Raw genomic sequence first — 24,013 nt, 5'->3', positions numbered from 1 at the left:
CACAAACACACACGCGCACCAGAAGCCCTCGCGATTGTGCGTCTGCCAAGTCAGAGGGCAGACTGCCAGGAAAAAAAAAAAACGGCTGCTGTGAAGGGGTGAATGCTCATCTGCTGGGGGGTTAGCCAGTTGTAGCCACACACACACGGACACACACACACACACACACACACACTGACCCAGCGCCCGTTTAGTTTAACAGGGTTAATTAGCAGAACAAACCTGGCCATAGCAGTGGGGGAGGTAGAGGAGAGGTATGGCGCTCTATCTGTGTTTATGTGTGTGTGTAACATGCTAACACTGCGTTAGCCGCCTGTGAGCCGCGAGTGCTAATGAGATGAACACACACACACACGTGCACGCGTTCAGTTTCCGTACAAGTTCACAGTTCAGCGATCGGGGCCGCGCGCAAGGCGCCGCTAAATTATCCGTGTTTAAGAGAGAGAGGCTGGAAAATACGGCTAATCATACACAAGTTACTGAAATTGCAGCATGTTGTATCACATTCCTGCGTCTGTTTTTGTTGCTGTTTTATTCACTTTTATTACATTAAAAGTCAAATTTAGTGATTCTGGTTGTTACTTACATTTGTAGCCTTGACTTTAGAGTTAAAGCTCCAAAAAACCCTGTAAAAAAGTGATTTTATGTTGTAAAAAGAGGATTATTTGAACAAACCTAAAAAAAAAATGCTTAATTTAAGTGCATTAAAAGTAAAGTTAACAAGTTATTCAAACTCACTTTGACTTCAGTCATGAACTTGAGTCATGTTTTTTAAATTTGTACAATGTCAGGTGCATTTATTAATATTCTAAGAGGCCATAACCCATTTTTGTTTAAATGTTTTAAAATATACATTTGAATAGCAGGTACGTACAATTATGTTTATTCTTGCTACTAGGTCCAGTTTAATACAAAAAACTATTTTATACATTATTTATATACTTATATATATGCTCCATGTCTCCATCAGTGTGGGAGTCCTTGGATTAATGGATTAAATGGATTCTCTTTACTTCATGACAGATTTTTTGATGTTAAAATTCTCCATTATGTTTTAAATCCACTGCAAAGCTTTACGATTCTCTGCTGGACTCAAGCATGTGTGTTAATCACTGATAATTGAACGTGTTTCTTGCCTGCTAAGCCTCAGACTTGAGTGAGTTGAGTGTGAGGGTCTGAGCGCTCACACCTGTCAGCTCTCATCAGCGGTCACTTCCTCTTTCCTTTGCAATCCGGTGTAACCTGTGTGGCTGTGGGACAGAAACAGGTAGTGAGAGACACATGTGACAAACATGTCTGTGTGTGTGGGTTTGATGGTTGATTTACTGTATGTGTGTGTGTGTGTGTGTGTGTAATCTGTGTGAGTCATTGTGGTTTTCAGTGTTTCTCTGCGCGTCTAAATTTACCAGCAGACCATGAGAAAGATTCCCTCTGTTTTTGGTGTTGCTGTTTTTTTCTCACACACTCACTGTCTTTCATTTCTCATCATAAAACAGTAATAAAGTAATAAAACATTTAAGCGCCTGTAATAGCTTTTACGTGTTGCGGCAGATCTTCATTAAGCAAAATAAATAAACATTAAGGAAAATATCAATAAGTTATCAAAGTCATGGAGGTAGCAGCCTATTCAGCCCACTGTTGTAGTCACTCATCATATCGACATCCAATAATACTTCTTAAAGCATTTCGTACCTATATCTTGATATGGATATTAGATCTCGATATTATCCAACATCCCTTTATGCCGCATACAGTCTCACGCAATGAGCAAAGTAACTATTTACAGACCATAGAGTGGATGAATATGTTGTCTTTAGCGTTAGCATTACATTACATTACATTAATAAAGGGGGAAAAAAATATGTGTGGGTTGCTAAGCAACCGAGAGGAATAATAGTGACAAGTAGCGACAGTTAAAATGTTGTATATGTTACATTGTCACAGAAAGAGAGAGTGAAAGTGTTAGCTAATGTTGGCTAAAGTTCCGCCGTTTAGCTTCCCACACTCGCACGTTTTTACGTATGTAATTCGTAATAATTCTCCTCTGGTTGAGACGTTTTTGATAAATGTACTGAGGCTTTTTACCCCAGTGTTTCCGACGCTCGGCTGCTAGCACTGCTAGCTTATGCTAGCTGCCTGTGAAGTGAAGCGCTGCTAGCTGAGTCACAGTCATTCTATCGCTTAATTCAATGAATATCTTCCGTGTATCACCTTTACAGCGTGAAAACCAGCCCTGGTCCACAAACCGTCAGCTTCTACGTCTTTTTAGTGAGATATATCGTTGTTTTTAAGAGGAGAAAGGAGGTGTTGGGGGAGGAGAGGAGGGGAGGGAAGACAAGAAGGACAGAGAAAAACGAGACACACACTGACAAAGACAAAGACGAAGGGCAGATGGTAAAAAGAGTCGGTGCGACGTGTGAAAAGCAACAGCCAGCCTGCGTCCTCGCTGTGTGCCAGTCTGGACTAAATATGGCGGCGCTTTTTGACACTTTCTCCCCTCACACACACACACACACGCACACACACGCGTGCACACACACACACACGGTAACACAGAGTAAGTGTTGGGTTAAACTGGTTTGAACACAGAAGCTGCGAGTGTGTCGCTGCAATAACAAGCTCGCTTCACTTCAAGTGTTTTCTGCCGCTGAAGTAAATGTATAAAGCGTCTCAGTCAGAGACACTGAGACACTAAGTGTCCTCACACTTGGACAGAAACTCGAGACGTAAAACAAAATATGGGACCAAACATAAGTTAAGAGAAAATCTAAATATAGACTTTAGTTTAACTTTCATTCTTTAAATTTCTTTTTCATTCGTTCATTTCTTTCTTTATGTATCTCTCCTTTCTTTCCTTCCTTCCTCCATTTCTACCTTTTTGAATCTTTCATTCTTCCTTTCATTCTGTATTATTTTCTTCCTATCCTCCTTCATCCCTTCCGTCCTTCCCATCTATCGCGATGGCCCGTTCATCCTCACCCACGTGACCGCCTGACAAACTGTTACGACGATTATCCGTCCATCAAAATCAAGACCCGGACGCCAAGTTAAACACACGTCTGTCATACCTTCCTGTCTCTCTCTCTCTCTCTCTCTCTCTTTATCTCTCTCTCTTTCGCAATGGCAGTCAACTGTAACCCATATAATCAAATACAAAACATTCCGTCTTTCTTCCTTCCAAACAAAAGACGAGAGGAGAAAGCAGACACTAAGAAGCAGCAGCAGCGCACACACACACACACACACACACACAGACACACACATGCACAGAAAGTCACGGCGTGGTTCGTTTTTCTCCCTGCACCACTTGAGATAAGCGTCCAGGATATGTTCCTTCAACCCACATGACCCTGACAGATAGTACCGACTTAATCACACACACACACACACACACACACACACACACACACTCCCTCCGCTCTGCCTCTTCCTCCTCCTCCTCCTATAGGCAGACGTATAGGGAGAGGTAGCGGGTCAGTTGAGACATTTTTTTTTTTTGGCAGCAGTTTGGCAACGTACAGTATATAACACACACACACACACACACACACACACACACAGAGCTATGTTTCAACTTGATTTACAAGTCTTTGCTGCGTGGAATGAGAAAACGAGAGACACACACAGAGAGAGAGAGGGGGGAGGGGGCGGGTTTACGGCGCAGGTAGCGAGTCTGGGAAAAGATGAAATACGGTTTTAAACCAAAAAGTGGTGCAGGATTTTACGAGGGAACTTCTCTGTAGGGAGAAAAAACGTCCGATTAATTTGTGTACCTGACACTGCTACAGTATATATAAGTGTGTGTGTGTGTGTGTGCAGTGAAATGATATAAAATACTGCAGATACTTTTGGTTTTACGTGTCCAGGGTTGGAGACTCACATACATCTGTGCGATAACTACAGAAACTCACATGTGTGACCCAAAGTAACTCTGATCATAATAATAATAATTGAAATAAAAACTCAGAGCTTCTGGGTTCTGCACACACACACACACACACACACACACATGCTGACAAGTCGTAACAGGAAACTCGCAGGTGTAACGACGCGCGTTAATAAAGAGTCGCATTCCATTTGGGTGAGCCGCGGGTTCAGGGTCCTGCTGCTGCACATGCTGCTCGACTGACAGGAGACGGAGACGCAGTGTGTGTCTGTGTCTGTGTGTGTGTGTGTGTGTGAGACCAGAGAAAAGACAACACACACACACACACACAGTTCACCTCATCCTGGAGTTGATCGACAAGTTTTTCAATTACAGCGGCAAAGTTTCACCTCGGTTTATGCAACATTAGCTGTTCAACATTAACACGTTTTACTATTTAGACGAAAGCTGCAGTGTTTAAAGATTGCTAGATTTTCTTCTTTCCTTCTTCTTCTTCTCAAACTATAGTATTTTTGGTGGCTAGAACAAGCTTGTGCCACTTTTTCAGAACAAAATTCACACATTACACCAATTTTGTTGGAGGTTATGTATAATATTTTGAATTATTAACCTTTTCAAGCATCGATAATGTATGAAAATTGAGAAAATGTTCCAATCTGCCTATCACAGATCAAAGGAAGATGACATTTAGTATCAAAGTTGCCATGGCGACTATGATTTTATTGTTAAGTTTTCACATTTTGACACGTTTGTTTCATATGTACGTTGACTTTTCTATTGCGTTTATTGTCCGGTTTTCTCTTAGACGTCTTTTTTTTGGGGGTTTATTTTCAGAGTAGGCAGTTACTGGTGCTAAAGTAACTTATGTAGAGTTTTTATAGTAGAACAACCTATAAAAGTCGTCCTGTCTCTCTGTGAACTGCAGTCTGGTTCGTCCAAGACTCCCAAAATGTGTAGATTTTTTCTCTTCTATCCAAGTGATATAAGAGAGAACATTTAGAAAAGTTATTTAGAAAAGTTATGGAATTATTGATCAGTAACCCCAGTAAAAACCCCTCATATCAGCCAAAAGAGGTGTAAAAAAGACACTTTAATCTGAATAATCTCATCTGTAGACGTATATAAGTAACAATACACTATTGTTAAGGTGAAAGCTTTTCCTCCTGACATCAGACACCGCGTTATTGACGGTCATTAAAAAGCGCCGTCATCGTCCAAAGTGTCTTCCCTCAGGCGCGCGAGTGCGACGGCTGGCGACGGTGTCAGGAAACGTCGCCCCAAAATAGCAACGACGACGACGACGACGACAACAAAAGAACGAGATAACGTCATTGATTTGTTGACGTCGTGATGCGTGTCAAAAAAAAGAAAAGAAAAAGTTTTGTTCTGTTTGGACGCTCAAGTTTCTTTTTCTCCTGAACGTCTCATCAGGAAACATTTTTGTGCCGATCGACCAACAGCTGCTCCGAATATGACGGCCTTGAGGATTGTTAAAGGGCTAATGAGGAGGAGACTGACATCTTTGTGTGTGTGTGTGTGTGTGTGTGTGCGTGAAGTGCAGAGAGATTTATGGTTAGTGCTAAATCAGTGAAAGTGTGCATGCGTTCTTGTATTTTGTAACCTCTTTAGAACCTTTTTTTTTTGGCAAAAACAGGACCAGTAGTCCTCATGGAGGCCCAAAAACCTGGTCCTAATGAGGCAGGACCTGAAATTTAGAGAGAGAGAGAGAGAGACACCCAGAAACTGTACGGCTCCTGCTGAGAGATTTATTGTTAAGTGTGCATGCACTTGTGTATTTGTAACCTCTTTAGAAGCTTTTCTGTCATAAACAAGAGCAGGAGTCCTCATGGAGACCCAAAACCTGGTTCTAATGAGGCAGGGGCTGAGGAGCTGCTGACGTTTAGGGCTAAAATTTGAATTGTGGTTTGGTTAAAGTTAGGGAGAGTGTCATTTTTCGTTTGTCAAAATGAATGCAAGTCAACGCAGCAAACCTGTGTGTGTGTGTGTGGTGATGAGTGGTTGTTTTGAGACAGACAAGGAAAAAAGGAGGAGAGAGAGAGAGAGAGAGAGTGAGAGGAATAAACAGGTATGCCAAACCTACTATATCACCTTCTAGGAAAAAGTTGCGTCATTTGCGATTTCTGCAGTAAATCGTGTCTGAGCTTGACCTGACGTGATTTCCAGCTCCTTTCTTTCTTTCTTTCTTTCTTTCTCTCTCCACATGTGAGGAATGGAGGTCTGTTTATCCTGGGACCACAGTGTTTTTGTTCTACCTGCCTCCATTCAAGTCTGCCGTGTTTTAAAAATACTCACATCTGAGTGTTTTCTAAGTTCTACCGCTGTCATTTCCACGTGAGACGAGTGACAGACAGACAAGCAGTGACAGATCTCTGTGGTCTGTTTTAGAGCTGCGTTGAGGTGGAAAACATGTTTGAGAGGACGATGAAACAAACAAACACATGGTGTGTGTGTGTGTGTGTGTGTGTGTCGCTGTGTGACATTTAATCCAGTGGAGGAGGTAGTTTGACTTGAATATTTCATGCGTGTACTCGTTTGTCCTCCCTTTGTTTACATCGCGAGACGCGTATTTTAAAGCTGTCATTGGTGGAGTTTGTATGACTGTACGATGTGATGTGAAGGAAAAACATCATTCTCTATGAGATTTAGAACATTTTCTCACTGGAGACTCAAGTTTGTGTCGCATTGGAAACCCCTTCACTCTCCTGCACCAAATCCCATAGAGACAACTGTCGCTTTGAGCTCACACGGACGCAGGAGTTGCTCGTCGACCGTCGCCTCTTTTGGTCAACGCGTGTCGCTTACGGAAATCCAAATGATCCGTTTTCCGACACCGAATTTACAAAACAACACGTGTGTACGCGGTGACGAAGGCAGCGGCGGATGAACGACTCGTGTATCACGTGACGCAAAAAACACGGATTTTCTCTATGGACTTTGGTGCATGGGGAGAGCTTTGAAAAGACAGCAACATAAAGGAGCGAGGATAATGTACACATATATGTACATTTATATATGGTGAACGTTTCATTAAGTGGCTAAAAATCTGCTTTTCCTTCCGTCCCTCTTGTTCTCACGTGGAGTATACTTATATTTAACTGCTGTAGATTCAAATTACACTTCAGAAAAACAATTACGCCTTTATTGAGTGTTTAATTGTTTAATTGATGCATGAGTCATGTAAGAGTACCATTTCACTACGATACAATATTATAATAAGATATATGATGTGATTCTAGTGTTTCCTGGGGTTTTTGTTGGACAGGAAGTCAGGGACAGGAGTTGTCATGACGCCCAAACCCTCGTTTTAATGGTAAAAGCTACTGAATGTCAACATGGAACGTTACAAACTTTTTAAAAAAACAAAAGTCTCTTCACTCCACACTCAGAGAGCAACACGTGGACTCTCCTGCTCTACCTTTATCTCAGGGGGGAAGTATGGTTTCTCAATTATCCTTGTTTGCTTGTCTCCCCCTCTCTCCTCCATCCTCCCTCATCCTCCCCTCCCTCCCTCCGACCTGTGGCTGTATTTACGCGAACGTCCATTTTATCCATGGCTTTTAATGGCGTATAAAAAAAAAATAAAAATCACTTCCCCATCAAAATGCCCTCTCCTAATAGCTTTTCAGAGCTGTTTGGGAGCTGTTTGGGTTTGGTCATTAGTGGACCTTGAGTGTGTGTGTGTGTCTGTGTGAGTGTGTGTGTGTGTGTGTGGTGTTTTTGGACCAGGCTGAGAGGCTACTAGGTTTGTCCTAGGTGGGATAAGCAAAAGGGGATGGTGGAGGCTGGGGTGGGGCATCCAGGCTGTGCCCATGAGGGTGGGGTTGTTTAGGGTGTGTGTGTGTGTGTGTGTGTGTGCAGCACTTACTGGGCCTGATGGGAATGCCAACCCCTCCGAAACAAACACAAACACACACACATCACTTTTCCAAATCACTAATGGAGCATCTTTGGGCTCCAATAAAAAGACACAAACACACAAACACACAAACACACAAACAGAAACGCTTCCACCCAACTTTGTCACATGCGTGTGCGGAATCTGATCCCTCCTCCTCCGCCCTTCCCTCCTCTTTTGTTTTCTCCTCTGTTGCTTTTCACACTTCTTAATTATTTACTTGCCGCATATGTGTGTGTGTGTGTGTGTGTGTGTCAAACAAGTGATGTCACCCATAAGAAGTTCAACTGTTGTTCTGGAAATGGAAGTTTGTGTTGTGTATAAAAGCACGTCACGGCAGTTGACTCCGCCCACGTTAAGGAGGTTCTACAGTAATAGATAGTATAGTTTCTCTTAAAGGGAAATTTAGAAAAAATGTCTTATTGAATGTATTTTCACCCAGATTACATTTGTTTATGATGTATTAAAATAGTGGCACAACCAAAAGTGTTGTTCCCTTTATAGTGTGTTTTAATTCTATAAAAGGACATTATAAAGGAATTGTAACCCATAATACAAACCATAACCATAACCAGGTGTCTTTTGTACCATAACCACGTTTTTAACCAGGTTACAATATTTTTTCTCATTTCTGCCTAAAGCACCACAGGTGGTTAAAACCATAAAAAACTAACATAATGAATGTGGTTTAGCTGTGTTTTTTTCGGAAACTGCTGTTTATGACGGTGTTGGGCTGCTGTAAGACTTAAAGCTGCAGTGCGTAAATTTGGATTTGTGACGTTTGTTGGCGCTATTGTTGCTTGTTTTGGGTGTTTTGAGCAGAAAACATGTAACAATTTGTTTGGAGGCTCTGTTAAGTAAAAGTGGCAAACCTGACTGAGGGAGTGTTTGTTTGTATACCGCTGCAGAGCCAGGGTGGGCGGGGACAAGAAGCATTTATACATCAAACTCTTTTTTTCAGCAGAAGAATTTACTTTAGTGAAACTTTTCATTTTGTTCTTGGTATTTTCAGTCAAATAGGTCAATGTTGCCTCTTTCCTCCGTCGATGCTGAAAAATCCCTTCCTGTGCGCAGCGCAGCAATGTCACCGGGTGACACAAGATCTTAACACAGTAACGAAAAGAAACAGAAAGAGAATTGCGTGTGTGGAGCTGATGGACTTTGTCATTTGTTCATATGTACAAGTTATATACTACAGCTTCAAAAAGTTACATAATATAGCTTTAAAGAGTTATGTATTATAGCTTTAAAGAGCTGTGTATCACAGCTTTAAAAGGTTACATAGTACAGCTTTAAAAAGTTACATACCTTAGCTTTAAAAGTTATGTATGACAGCTTTAAAAAGTTACATGCTGCAGCTTTAAAGAGTTACGTACTACAGCTTTAAAACGATACGTATTATATTTTTAAAAAGTTACATGCTGCAGCTTTAAAGAGTTACGTACTACAGCTTTAAAAAGATACGTATTATAGCTTTAAAAAGTTACAAACTACAGCTTTAAAAGGAAAAAATATGTATGACGTCAATATGGACTCAACAAAAATAACTTGCTACATCAAATAAAAACATTATTTACATTTAACATTTTTGGTGCTTTGTTTAAAACCAAGAGCTGAAAATGTATTTCAAAAATATAAATATATATAATTGTCATTTAACAGTGTTGTCATTTATAATATAATGCAATAGAATACCACTGAGAGACAGAATCACGAAATTAAAGGACATTTTCCTTTACACTTAAATGATGAAACAGACTTTTCCTCAGACAGGTGAGGTCACTCACAGCTACAGGGATTTTTATTAACACAAACTTAACACAAAACCCAGCGTAAAAACAGAGACTTCAAAGTTTCCGGTGTGAGAGAAAAGCTTCTCCTCGCGACGTCGGCTCTGCTTCTGCTTTTAATGAGAAATCCTAACCAGCAGCAGCTGTTGACGATCGACTCACCTGAACCTGCTCTGATGAGCTGCTTCTCTGCACCTGCTGGCCACGCCCACCTCTGTGTCAGATGACTGAACTAATCTGAAGACTGTTTGAAAAGGTGATCGATCGGTTTATAAAATAAAAACAAACGCTGAGACGCCACTAAAGACAACCTGTTTAGTTTGTGGTCGTTGTTAGTTTAATCAGTGTTTTACAAGCTTTTATTGTAATTAATCAATGAATCGAGAAAAGAATGAACAGAATCATTGGATATGAAGAGGAAGGGAATTTTCACTGAAAAAAAGAAAAGAAAGACTTTTCAGCTTGTTAAATGTAAATATTTTCAGGTTTCTTTGCTCTACATGACAAAGAAATCAATTAAAACATCATAATTCTGAGGTTTGGGACTCACTGATGAAGAATTATCAACATTTTCTAACAAATAATCGATTAATGGAGACAATAATCGACTATGAATATCACTGTCAGTTGCAGCCCTAGTGATTCTTGCAGGCTAATTTACTCTAACGTTACAATAAAATACTTTATTTTTAAAGAACAGGAGAAACTGTGGCTTCAAAAATGTCCTCACAAAGCTACACACACACACACACACACACAGACGTCTGTCTGTCTGTCTGTCTGCTGACTGTGGTTCCAGCGTGTGCACACCTTGTTTCTCTTGGAGGGCGACACGTTTCCTTTGGCGGTGATCGTGGGGGTTTTTCTCTCCGGGAGCCGTCACGGCCGCCTCGCTCAGCAGTGAATTTAAAGAGGCAGGTAAAACTGGCTGCTCGCCTCGCGTTAACACAGCCGTATATTCAGCCTGGTCTCACGTCCTCCCCTGTCTTTTCTTTTCTCTCTCTGAGTTTTTCTTTCTTTCCCCTCCTGCAGAAGACGTGTGGGCCATCGATCGGCCTCTCGCTCTGGAGTGACTGCAGCTCTAATGAATCAGGAGCTCGGTGTTTTGTTAATAAGGCTGCGACGGAGCGCCGCTTGCTCTTCTGTTGCTTTATCTCGTCGCAAACGCTCTCGCTTTGCTGTCTTTGTCTCCGCGGGCAGCAGAGCGGTGACCAAGATCAGGGACAGCTCATATTTGACCTCTGCTGCTTTTGGACAGGGAGACAAACATCAGGGAGTGTCCATGTTTCAGTATTTCAAGTGGATTCCTTCTTATTTGCAGCATTGATGATTAATGACATAACATCCTTTCAAAATAATGTAAATGAAGTGTCGTAAAAGAGGGAGGACGACACTTCTACACCTCGTATAGACTCACACACGGACCGAGCGCTCTTATTGGCTGTTCTGCGACGACACCACAAACTTTTTAACAGATTTTCAACATTTTAATCCCAGGAAAGCACAGATTAGACGATCCAGGATTCCAGGGAATTCGGGATCTCACAGAATCACACGTGATATAACGTGACTTCAGAACGTAAACGGACACTACGTCGTCAGTTAATAGCTGTTGTGTTTGCGATGTTTTGTGCTGAGTCGTAGAAAAATCAAACAGGTTTGATACTTACGTTAAAAGCACGTCTGGTAATCCCTCACACGACAGAAATGATCGCTTTTGTGACTTGAAACTGGCCATGCTGCAAAGAAACCTACAACTGGTCAGTAAACATAAATTATATAAAGAGCGTTTCAGAGAAAACGTCTGATGAAGCTCAGGACAGAGAGTTATCGCAGCAGACATCGTAGATGAAACAGGAATTCACTATTTTTCATTTTTCAATGGTAGAAAATAAAAAGCTGCTTTTCTGGACTCGATGCTGTGAAATGTGAACGTAAAACAAAAAGTCTAAAAACAAAACAAATCTCCCAAATGCTGCAGATAAAGTAAGAGAATACTTCTTCTTTATCGCAGCTTAAACTCGATCACTCCAAGGTTGGACACTGACACTTTGGGAGGCTGTTTGTGTTAAAAGCAGGATTTGGTTTGTGTTTCCTCTCCTTCCTCCTCCTCCTCCTCCTCTCCTTCACCACACAGCACATAGAGCTATCGATGAAAAGAGGCTTTTTATCGCTGATGGCTAATAGTCATAAATTTGTATTAAATATGTCCTTTATCGATCGGCCTTGCCGGATGAATACAATTAAAGAGACGGAGCTGAGTGCTTCCCACCTGGGAGGGGGATGATGGGGGGATTAAAAAGAGAGGAGGGAAGGATGGAAGGAGTGAGGGAGGAAAATGGGGAGGGAGCGGTTTCATTATCCTCTCCTCTCCTAGATGTTCACGATTCTTCTTCTTCGTCTCCGTGTCGTTATGTTGCCAAACGATCGGGATGAAAAGAGGCAGCAAAACGAAGTGTGTGGGAGGTGTGGAAAAAACTGAATAGAGAGGGATGGAGTGATGGAGAGAGAGAGGGAGAGAGGACGGCCACCTGTATGCAACGCTGACGGACAGATGGGGGGATGAAAGCAGCTGACCAGAGGAGGGATTATATACATAGAGGAAGTGTGTGTGTATCTGGTATTCCCTATGTTGTGGGGACACTATATCTGTCCACACAGTCACATTACGGGGACTTGTCTTCCATATGGGGACAAATATCCTGTCCGTCAATGACTACATTTGAAGGTGAAGACATGTTTTAAAGTTAAGGGTAGAGTAAGTTTCCAGGAAATTAATCTAAGTCCATGCAGTGGAAACCAGTGTGTGTGTGTGTGTGTGTGTGTCCGGTCAGTGGAGGTGTCAGAGTGATCTCCCACTGTGGTCACTGCACGACTCACACACACACTGTAATAAGTGAATTGTCCTGCTGGGCAGCTGCTGCAGGTCCCTGCATGTCACTCAATACCAGACAGGCTTCTGCATGTATATGTGTGTGTGTGTGTGTGTGTGTGTTTGCGTGTTTGTCTTCAGCGACCAGCAGCCTGAAGAAAATCCCTTCCTTTTCCTCTTAGTGTGTCTCAGGGATTTGTGACACAAGTGTGTGTGTGTGTGTGTGTGTGTGTGTGTTGTTTCCGGCTGTTCTGTTTATTCCGTTGATCGTGTGTTTGTTTGTTTTTTAAAGCTAAAAAAACCTTTCTTTTTTTATCTGCGGAGCTCCCCCTACAGTTTAGGAGTAAAACAAATTACGACACCTGCATAAACACGTGCCCATCCATTGTCTACCTCCATGTCCATGCATGGTCAGCATCCGTTTTTCTAGGTTCTGTTGATAATGTTGTATTTTGCAAGTCTCTGAGGACCAGTTGTCACATGAGAGATCAGAAGAAGAAGAAGGAGGAGGAGGAGGAGGAGGAGGGGTTGATGTTTCCGCCCGAGCAGCAGACCACACCTCTACATCAGCGTCACTGTTAGCGTTGGATCTTTAAAGGCGTTGTGAGGACGTTATTTTTTTTCAGCAGACAGAGGAGGTCAGAAGACGGTTAGATCACAACAACTCTTCCCATTCATGTCCGCGTTAATCTTTCAGAAATATGCGTTTAAGTGGCGTCCAAACGTTCCCCCTCCCCCCCGCTGCATCATAAGCTTTGCATTGTGTTGCCTGAACACATGAGCCGGGGCGGGATTGACTGCAGGATGAGATGACTGGTTTGTTTTTTTTCTTGGGGTTCTGGTGCCGTCTGCGCCGTTAGCCCTGCAGTTTCTGAACAAAAAGTCCGTGGGGGGGGGGAAGGGGGGGGCTCCGGTGTGTGCCGGCGCCTGCGGAGCTGAGGCGCGCACATGCACATGCACTTGATCAAATGTAAATAACAAGTAAATGTAAAGGACCGACGACCTTTGCGCTGTTTGAATAATGTGACGACCTTTTCTTATGTAGGTTATCGTCAGAAAACGCTGCTGAAATGAACCTTTCGGATTTGTTTTTTATTGCCCTGACTGTTGACAGCGAAACAGCAAGTGGTTCAGCTTTAAAGCAAAGGTGACGATGATGAGCACCGTAACGCCACGGCTGTTTTTGCGCGCTCACTGAGGAAAGGAGGGTTGGCACTGAACTCAGTACTTTTAATGGCACATGAAGTGGTGAGTGCTCTTGCCTTTGCGGGTTTGAGCCCCAGGTGAAGCATGGAGTCTGCATGTTCTCCCTGTATGTGTGTGGGTCTTCTCCTGGTTCCTCCCATAGTCCAAAAACATGCAATATGGGGATTAGGTCAAAATTGGTTCCTGTAAATTGACCATAAGTGTGAGAGTGAATGGTTGTTTGCCCCGCGATGGACTGACAAACTGTCCAGGGTGTGACCCCCGCCTATTACCGTCCTGTGGAGGATAAAACGGCAGCAAATGTGATGTGATGGATGTGCTTGTGAGTGGAGTAACGTGAACTCCGAGGCTTGGTTTGTTACTTTGTTGTTTGATCTGCATGATTTTCAGCTTCTAAGATAATAATCTAAGTGTTCGGTCGTCTCCCTGACGTCAAGATATAGAAGTTGGGAATTATTCCACCCATTGTTACTTTTCTGAAACGTACAAATGCACAACATTGCAGTTATATGATGAAGGTACATTGTAAAATATGATGAAAATCTGCTACAGGGATTCTCTGACCCCAAAATCTTCCATTTCAGATGAGAAATATGTTTCGTTTGTTGTCAGGCTGCCCACATAATTGTGTTTTTTACATGTTTATTTATGAAAGTAGACAAAAAACAACCATCACACATCCTACCTTACTCTGCAGCTCTACCGTTCACATTTCAAAGTAAAGCTATTACTACTAATGTTTACGGTACCTAAGGCGTATTCGTGACGATGTCTCTGATTCAGCAAACCTGTCGTCGCTTACAGAACAAAGATGTTGTGTAAGTGAGTTCTAGCCCTCTGACAAAAGGACGTAATCAGCTGATTGAGCCCCTCAACAATGACCACATCAAATCAGATTAAGGTCACAAATCTGCAGCAGATTAACAGTTGAAAGAAAGTTTCTGCGTTCAAACGCAGAGCTGAGTCACTGAGAATCCTGTGTGTGTGTGTGTGTGTGTGTGTCCAGACCAAGTTTCCTCTTTCAAACCCTTGTTTCTCTCTCTCTGCTCACATAAGTGCTGTAATTTGGATGCTCTGTAATTTTACCATGGTGGTTTAGGGTTAAGTGGAGGCTGTCCCTGCCATCATGAGTACTGCTCTTCCAAATGGACACACACACACACACACACACACACGTTGGATCGTCGCTGCATCGCACTTGAAAGCTTCTACAAAGGCCAGTCCATTTAATTACATTTATAAACACAGTTAAAGGGCCCGGGCTGTGTCATTAGAACTTTATGAGTTACATTACACTGTGACTGTGTGTGTGAGTGTGTGTGTGTCCTTTGAAGAAAGAAAAAGAACAAGAAAAATGTGTCACCTGGCAAATATTCGGGGTTTCTGGATTGATAAAAGCTCATGTAAACACACGTGAACTCAGGCAAACACACACACACACACACATGAGTAGATTAGCGGTGAAAAAGCTTCTGATAGCACAGTCTGTAGCCCAGCAGGGATTCCACACACAGAGACAGAAGGTATTGATATATCCCACACACTCTCTCTCTCTCTCTCACACACACACACACACACACACTGGGACAGACGGTATTGATATTTTCACTCATCAGCCTCGAGTGTGTGGCTCTAACACACACACACGTACACACTCCATGCAATCAGCCAGGCTCAATAACCCATTGTAGTCTCAGATAATTCAAACACATTCATGTTTTTTTTTTGCTCTTTCATGAAAACACCTCATTGTTACTGTCAAGCCTGCATTTTTCAGAGTTATTTTCAGATGAAGGTGGAAAGAACAGCTCTGAATCTCGAGCTAGAAGACTTGACGATAAAGAGTCTGACATGGAAACACTTTAGTTTAAGTTTGTGTACGTGCTCAGAGTGAGAGGCCTGGTTATTTCGTATATACTCTTTGACTTAAAGTCTATTTGAAGTGTTAAATACAACAAACTGTCTTCTGTTTTTCACAATAAAAGTGATGGATGTGTCATAAGCTAGAGCGACAGATCTTAGAGTATGTAGAGTACAAAAAGGTTCATGGAGTACACAGAGCTCATAGAGTATGTAGTGCATGCATAGAACATAGAGTGCGTAGAGGACATTGTGTGTGCAAAGTTCATAGAGTCTATAGAGCATGTAAAGTCCACAGAGTTGCTATGGTATGGAGAGTACATAGAAAACGCAGAGCACATACAGTTCACAGAGCAGGTAGGGTTCATAAAGTAAAGTATGTAGAGTTCAAAGAGCACCTAGTTCACAGAGCAGGTAGAGTTCATAAAGTAAAGTAGGTAGAGTCCAAAGAGCACCTAGAGTTCACAGAGCAGGTGGAGTTCATAAAGTAAAGTAGGTAGAGTCCAAAGAGCACCTAGAGTTCACAGAGTAGGTAGAGTTCATAAAGTAAAGTAAGTAGAGTTCAAAGAGCACCTAGAGTTCACAGAGCAGGTAGAGTTCATAAAGTAAAGTAGGTAGAGTCCAAAGAGCACCTAGAGTTCACAGAGCAGGTAGAGTTCATAAAGTAAAGTAGGTAGAGTCCAAAGAGCACCTAGAGTTCACAGAGCAGGTAGAGTTCATAAAGTAAAGTATGTAGAGTTCAAAGAGCACCTAGAGTTCATAGAGTAGGTAGAGTTCATAAAGTAAAGTAGGTAGAGTTCAAAGAGCACCTAGAGTTCATAGAGTATGTAGAGTTCAAAAGAGCAAGAGTTCACAGAGCAGGTAGAGTTCATAAGTAAAGTAGGTAGAGTCCAAAGAGCACCTAGAGTTCACAGAGCAGGTAGAGTTCATAAAGTAAAAGTATGTAGAGTTCAAGAGCACCTAGAGTTCATAGAGCAGGTGGAGTTCATAAAGTAAAGTAGGTAGAGTTCAAAGAGCACCTAGAGTTCACAGAGCAGGTAGAGTTCATAAAGTAAAGTAGGTAGAGTCCAAAGAGCACCTAGAGTTCACAGAGCAGAGTTCATAAAGTAAAGTAGGTAGGAATTCAAAGAGCACCTAGAGTTCATAGAGTATGTAGAGTTCAAAGAGCACCGAGAGTTCACAGAGCAGGTAGAGTTCATTGAGTAGTTGGAGTTCATAGAGTAGGTAGAGTTCTGTAGAGTACATAGTGTTTATAGGTTGCAGTGATTTACCATAATACCTAGAGTACATAGAGCCGATGGAGTATGTAGAGTATGCGTAGAACATAGTGTGCATCGAGTCTATAGAGTATGTAAAGTTCACAGGGTAATTAGAGTTCATAGAGCAGGTCGAGTTACCATAGTACCTCGAAAATGCATGTAGAGTGTAGAGTTGGTAGAATACCGAGAGCTCTTAGAGTACATGGAGTTACCATAGTACATAGAGCTCATAGAGTATTCAGACTACATAGAGTACACAGAGAGTGTATTTCCATAATATTGGTAAACCAAGCAAACAAGAACTAGTCAAATTCTTGCCTCCTTTTTTATAAAACAACTACAAAGGACGTGGTCTTGTTGGATTTTCACTTTCACAAAGTTCTTTGTCATCTTTGAAAGAGCACGCTTGAATAAGCAGGTTGTACTTGCTGTTTGCTGCCTTTTCTGGGTGGAAGCAGCGACAAACATCACAACGCACAAATAAGAACCTCATTTGTAGAAGAAGTGGAGTCATTCCTGCGAGGACAGTTTGTGTCTTCTTCACCAAATTGACCGCACAGCTCATGTTTTCCTGGATTTCCACATGCTGTTACCTGCCGTGTTTCCAGAGTCCTGTCTTTGATGTAGCCACCGACTCGTCGCCAGTACCAGACGAGTAATGGAGGCTGATTTTCCGTTGTCCCCTTTGAGCATTTGCAGTCGTGCCACTCTCCTCGGTGAGCAGACAGGACACCAGCTGCCACTGTTTGCATTCCAAGTGTTTGTTGTCCAGTTAGTGAGACGAGCTCATGTGTGGATGAAAAGAGGAGAAAGGAGGACACTGCAGCTTGAGTTCATACTTTAGTCGATGAAAGAGTCAAAAATATTCTTATACATCATGAAATTGCTCCTGCATGTTTTAAATCTGACTTTTCAAAGTGAAACCATCTTTTTGCCCAACTATAGAGGCCATTTAGTCTCCTCTGTAGTAAACGTACCTTATTGTTCATACATCTTTATCTTTATTGTGCAAAATAAATAAACGTAAAAAAAAGGTAGCAGCTTTTTTATTATACAGAATTTTGTGTTTTGTTCAATTCTCCAAAGGAAAACATTAAATATTTTTCTCACTGGATGATAAAATGTCACATGAGTATGGTTGTAGATATCTTAATTCATTGATAAATCCTCAAAGGATTGATGGATTCTGACCGTTTTACCGTGTATATCATGATAGTTGATGTTTCAGCGCAGCATATTTTCTTATAGTTTCTGTCAAATTGTGCTGCTGCCTGTTCTGTTTCTGACCCTCCTTTAAAAGGAGCTTTTTCTGGCTTAAATAATTACAACGTGAAAGCCTTATTCTGAGGATATAAAACCCCCCAAAATAGTTCTACACTTATTATGGGTTTTATATTCAATTCCTGGCAGTAAAACCCTTTTTTTTAAACCTTACACGCTGGACCTTTAAATGGTTTCATGTACATTCCAAGGCCGGGTGTTGAGAGTGAAACATGGAAAGAACCGTTAAAGCGACTTTAATGGTGATTTTCACATGATGACAATGATCTGGTGAAGTGGTGAAGTGGGTTTTTTGGGGGGAGCAGCAGGAGAGAGAGTAGTTAGCAGAACTGTGTGTGTGTGTGTGTGCGATGACGGAGCGAGGCCGGGTTACGACAGAGCAGTCGATAATGTTTAAAGTCATTTGCTTGGCTCCCACTCCCCGGGCGCTGCTGTGTATCCGTTACGGCTCAGACGTATCGTCATGTGACGTGTGTGTGTGTGTGTGTGTGTGTGAGACTGAGAATACAGTGTATCAGACACACACAAACTCATATTTACACAATGATTATATTGTGTCTACACTGTAATTACTGTCAAATATGAGTATGACTTCGACCATAAATCCTCCATCTATAGAAACTTCCCGGCACTTATACTTTAAAGGACTATTACAATTATTGTTCCTTAAACTGCATTAACAGTTTAATTAGTACAGATCATTTGCCAAAATCTCATAGTTGATATGACAGTATGGTGAGTCACCTCTAACCCACATTTGTTTTACCTTATCTATTATATATATTTGGTTTCTCTTCTTGTTTATATTGTTAACTTTTTATCTCGGAAAGTCGGGCAAAAATATTACATGAAAAAAGTCGCAAATTACGAGAAAAAAGGTCAATACTGCACAGTTTTTCACATTTTCCATTTTCCTACGGCGACTCCGACGGAGAAGCTGGACTTCCATTCCCTCTGGATCCAAAATATACCAAACTAAGTGAGGATTTAAAGAAAAACACAGAGTTCTGCAGCCTCACTTTGTGTTTTAGCCCAGCAAAATGTACACAAATGAGAGGTCAGAGGTCAGATTCATGCACCCAGAGTACAGAGTCTGGGTTCGTGGTAAGACTGTAGCAATAAAGAGAAATATTCCCCGCTCATAATAAAACAAAGGCCTGACGAGGAGTAAAAATAGTGTCGCGGTGAAACGGCCGAGTGTCCCTTGAAGGTAAAGCGTGAGGTGATCGGGGTCGAGCGTCGATGCCCAGATGTAAATATAACCAGCAGGTCCTGAAAGCCTCGGGCTCACACAGAAATCCCAAATTGTATTAAGGGACATTGTCTCTCACTCCCAGTATGCGTACCTAATCCTGTTTCAGCGATGTTCCATTACCTCAATTACTATCATCTCACCCAGAGGTGGACGCGGCCAAGGACACTGCCGGAGAGCCACGGATGGATGGAGACAGCGAGAGAGAGGGGGGGAGGCGGGGAGGGAGGCAAAGTCCGATATATCACACAAAGAAGGAAGGTAGGAGGAGGAGGAGGAGAGGTCCTGGAACAGAGGGAGGATTATGAGATAAAGGCGAGGAAGTTAGAAATGAGAGAGCGGACTGATAATGTCACAGTGCCTCACATTCGTGTAAGAGTTACTGGCGTCCATTTTCGTTTCACGTCCAGCTTTGGTCGTGGAAGAACGGAACATTCTCATTCAAGATTGGGAACAACTAACAAACAGTCTCTGACCTGAAGACCTCAGGGGTCTCAGGGGTGTGGGCGTCAGAGATGTAAGGACAGAGGACTTTCAAATAACCTCCTGCTCGAGTCAAAAAACGCCGCTGACGGCGTCTAAACGAGAAGAAATGAAAGTGTGGATAATCCGCGTGTCCTCGCTGTGTTTGGTTTCTCTCAAACTTATACCAATACTATCAATAAAAACCTTTCAATTTAAGCTTTTAAAGGATCCGGGATGGAAGGAGCTTCCAGGCAGCAGCCTCCTGGATTTTATTGTGATACTTCAGGTGTTTTTAATTGTCATTTGAGGAGATATTGACACGTAACGAAGTAGGCGCTCCTCCTCAACACAGATTTCAACCACTTTAGTAAAATATGTGGCAGTTTGAGTGAGCGATATCCTTAAACAGACATTTTTCTGCTTCATCTCAGTGTTCGACGGCCGTTTTCAACAAGACTGTGACGTTTTTGTTGACATGCGTCACCGTCGGCTTAAAAACGACGATTGTTCTCTATGGACTTTGGCGTTGGAGTCAATTTACGTCGCTTAAGGGATTATTATGCTATTTTAACACATAAATGTACATGTATCTGTTTTTCTTTGTGTGTCACAGGCTGGTGTTGATTACTGTGGACGGATAGGGCCACACACACACACACACACAAACAAAGGCGTCGTGAAACACGAGTTAAGCGTCTTCTCTCGTCCATTGAGCGCCGCGTACTGTACGTTTTCAAGGCAATAGACTCGCGCTAAAAGGACTTAATACCTGCGCTCGTCATTGCAGCATCGAGAGTGTTAAGAATAGTATTATTTACTCGCTCTCGTCCACCGTCATCTTTCTTTCTTTGCCTCTCAGTGAACCATCTGTGCAGCAGCTTCACCTAAACTAAGAACAATGACTTTGTCTCGCCTCTCTCCTTCTCCTTCTCCTCTTCGCCGGACTCGTATCCGTCTTCATCTTCTGCTCTCACTTAATTTTTTCTGCCTCAGCGTGCTGGAGAGTTTGCCTAATGAAGTGTCTGATGGGAGTATATTACAGAGCGAGGGAGAGAGAGAGAGAGTGGCGCGAGCGGTCGCCTACTCTAAAATCCATTAACCTTACAGTTTCAGTCAGTGTGCACACGAGACCGAGCGACGAGTCAAACGGGAGAGGGAGTGATCACGCTGCTCAGTGTTTGCTTGGTTGTTGTTGTTGTTGTTGTTGTCAACATTTTATTGGACACAAAAGTGTGTTTTTCCTCTTGTGAAGCTCTGGGGAATTTCTCTGCAGCAAATGATCATTTGTGTTTTCCTGATTAATCGATAAGTTATTTGGTCATTAAAGGGCAGTAACTTGGAAACACTTAAATTAATGGAGTAATTGGAGTTTTCATAAATTTAGGTTGAATGAACTTCATTAATTCACCATTTTTCAGCAAAATTCATTGATAAGCCATAAAATATATGAACATTTGGTTTTTAAAAAACCTTAAAAGGACAACTCCCTCAAAGATGTAGAACAAAAATGTTCAATTTTTAAGAAACTGAAAATGCCAACTCTCGGGACAGTCCAGTAAACTCCATATTCTTTACAGAAAAGTGAAATCTGTCACATTTGTTTGCGCATTTGAACATTTTTTTTTATGGACGTGGATCTGATTTCCCAGACGTGCTCTCGTGCGTCAACAGAATAACGAGCGCCGCATTTGAAGACACAGCTGCTAAACGTGAGCCGTTTTAAACAGAATCACAACTCACAAAACAGGAAAGCAAAGATTAAGTTTCCCTTACTCAGAAATATGATTTCTATTTCTCTTCCTGTCCTGTTAGGAACCTTGTAATCAATCAGATTTGCTTTGTTGAACCGGATTAAACCGTGCGTCAAGACGACAAACATAGTGTAATAATATAAATGTCCTAGTCTTTCTTTTCTGCCTTTCTGTTAAGTTCATTATTTCATCAATAATCATGACGTCATTGAGAGGAACCAGTTTCCTCTTTCCTTAATATGACGTTTATTATTGTCAGTCATGTTTTTAATGAACAAAATGTCTGTACTTGACGTTTGTGAGTGATTTATTTAAAGAAAAGGCAAAATAAAAGAGTCTAAAATGTAAGATAATAAAGGTGAAATGACAACAATAACAATAATAAAACAGTCTAGCTTTGTGATTTCCTGGTTTTGTTCAGGATTATCTCGTTACCGGCCGCGGGAACAAAGATGAATAAATAAATAATTGCAGCCTCTTTGGGGCTGATAATGCAAATGATATTCGCAGGTTAGACGCACAATGCAGGTGCCGACAATTAGTGGCAATTTGTGGTGATTTTAATGATCCATAATTTAGCTGTTGGTTATGATGTGGGAGACGAGTGTGTGTGTGTGTGTGTGTGTGTACAGTAGAGATGGACACACACACACACATGCAGTGATGACACAAAGGATGGATAATTAAGAAAAGGAGAAGAAGAAGAATCTCCCACCAAGACATGACAAGAAGAGACAGACAGGATCCCCATCGACACACTCACACACACACACACACAAGAGAATATAGCCACTATCGGGTGGAAAATTACTTATTTTAAACACATTTATCTGCCAGTGCAGCAAGAAAATGGCACTTTTTAAGTTTTCTTGAAACAATTCAAATCATCTTAAGTATCTTCAGCCTTAATAAGTAAATATGTCAAAAAAAATGGTGTGATGAGATAAATACACTGTTTTTGCAGTTCACACACACACACACACATGATTTAATTCCCCACAACATTAGGAATTACCATTATTTAATGGAAAATGATTATTTCCTTTCAGTGTTTTTTTTGTGGTATTGTACAAATGTGGACTAAACCCGCTTGTGTGTCAGCGTGTGAATGTGTGTCTCCGCGCTCATGCTGTCACCCTCACCCACATAATCCGAAAACGCGCTCAGTTCAACGTCTAATCTCGTTGAAACGAAGCCGCCGCCACCGTAACGGGATTACACGAGCATCTCAGGTGCGGCCGCAGGTCACCGTCGCCGAGGCCGTTCAAAAACAAAAAAAAAAGACTAATGGTTTTAAATATTTGTCTCAGGGTTGGACGTCTTAAAATGACTCAGCACTTTTTCCTGAGGGAAAAATCTCCTGTGTGATTCACACTGTGGAGGGTTAGGGTTTCTTTTTTCAGTCGGAATGTAAATGTTTTTACTCTCTTGCTGTTTCACTTTGTTCCGGCTGCTGTGGTCGTCTGATCTGTGTGTGTGTGTGTGTGTGTGTGTGAGGTGAAAGAGCACAAGAGGGTCTGACTCCACCACAAAGTGGGCCGGCATAAACTTGCATACATTTGAATGAGAATGATGTTTTTTTTTACAGTTTATGAAATCATCTCTGACAGCATGTTTTTTGCTGTTGTGATCTTCATCACTTCAAACTAGACTTATATCGCTATCGACATAAATAAACGACATGGAAATTGCAAAGTCCTTGGAGGTTAAATGGTCTAAAATCAGATCTTGAGGGTTTTAGCATCTATTGAGGACACGGGGAGAGCAAACATTACGACTTCACCCTCTCATGATGGACTTTATCCCGTAATCTTTGTGTTTATCGGACAAACTATTGTCTTTTGAATATTAACTAAGTCACATTATGAACAATTCTACATTTATGTACCAGTCAGAAGTCAAAAATCTAACCTCTCAAATCTCTGCTTTATAACAATTGCAATATGTTCCACAGCAGTGGTTCCCAAACGTTGGGTCATGGGAATTGGTTTTTGGGTGCCCAAACAAATTTGTCTGAATTTTTCCCACTTTTTATTTTATTCAAGATCTCTTTAGGATCTTTTAAATAACATGCATCAAAATGACATTTCAGGTCATTCATTCATCCATTTAGCCATTCAAAATGATACTGGGTGTCACATATAGGGCTTGTGTACATTCGTCACTCCAGTATTTGCTCTTGTCGTGATTCATGCTGTGATTTGGGGTCACGATAGTTGTGCCGTCTTTAAAAAGTTGTTCCCCATACATAGAAAGTTTGGGAAAACACGGTTCTGCAGTCTGTATTTATGCTGTTGCCACAGAAATAAGGAAGCAGTAAATTAGGATTCTTTTCAGTTTTGCCTCCTCGTTGTTGCTACGTGTGTGTGTGTGTGTCTGCCAGCCTCTGTTTCTGGTAGATCATTGCGAAGTGCTCGTCCACCGGGACGGCCCCCGCTGCTTTGTTCTCCTGCTGACAATAGAAGGACTCACAGT

General features: G+C 41.8%; 1 protein-coding gene across 2 annotated transcripts in view; it reads left to right on the top strand.

Annotated features, from left to right (window-relative positions):
- Positions 1-24,013, top strand: part of LOC122781851 (B-cell lymphoma/leukemia 11A-like) — a 60,976-nt gene that overhangs the window by 29,736 nt on the left and 7,227 nt on the right. The gene's annotated exons all lie outside the window — the stretch shown is intronic.

Source organism: Solea senegalensis, linkage group LG15, assembly GCF_019176455.1.
Source record: "Solea senegalensis isolate Sse05_10M linkage group LG15, IFAPA_SoseM_1, whole genome shotgun sequence".
NCBI classification, from domain to species: domain Eukaryota; kingdom Metazoa; phylum Chordata; class Actinopteri; order Pleuronectiformes; family Soleidae; genus Solea; species Solea senegalensis.
This window is presented reverse-complemented; position numbering and strand designations above follow the sequence as displayed.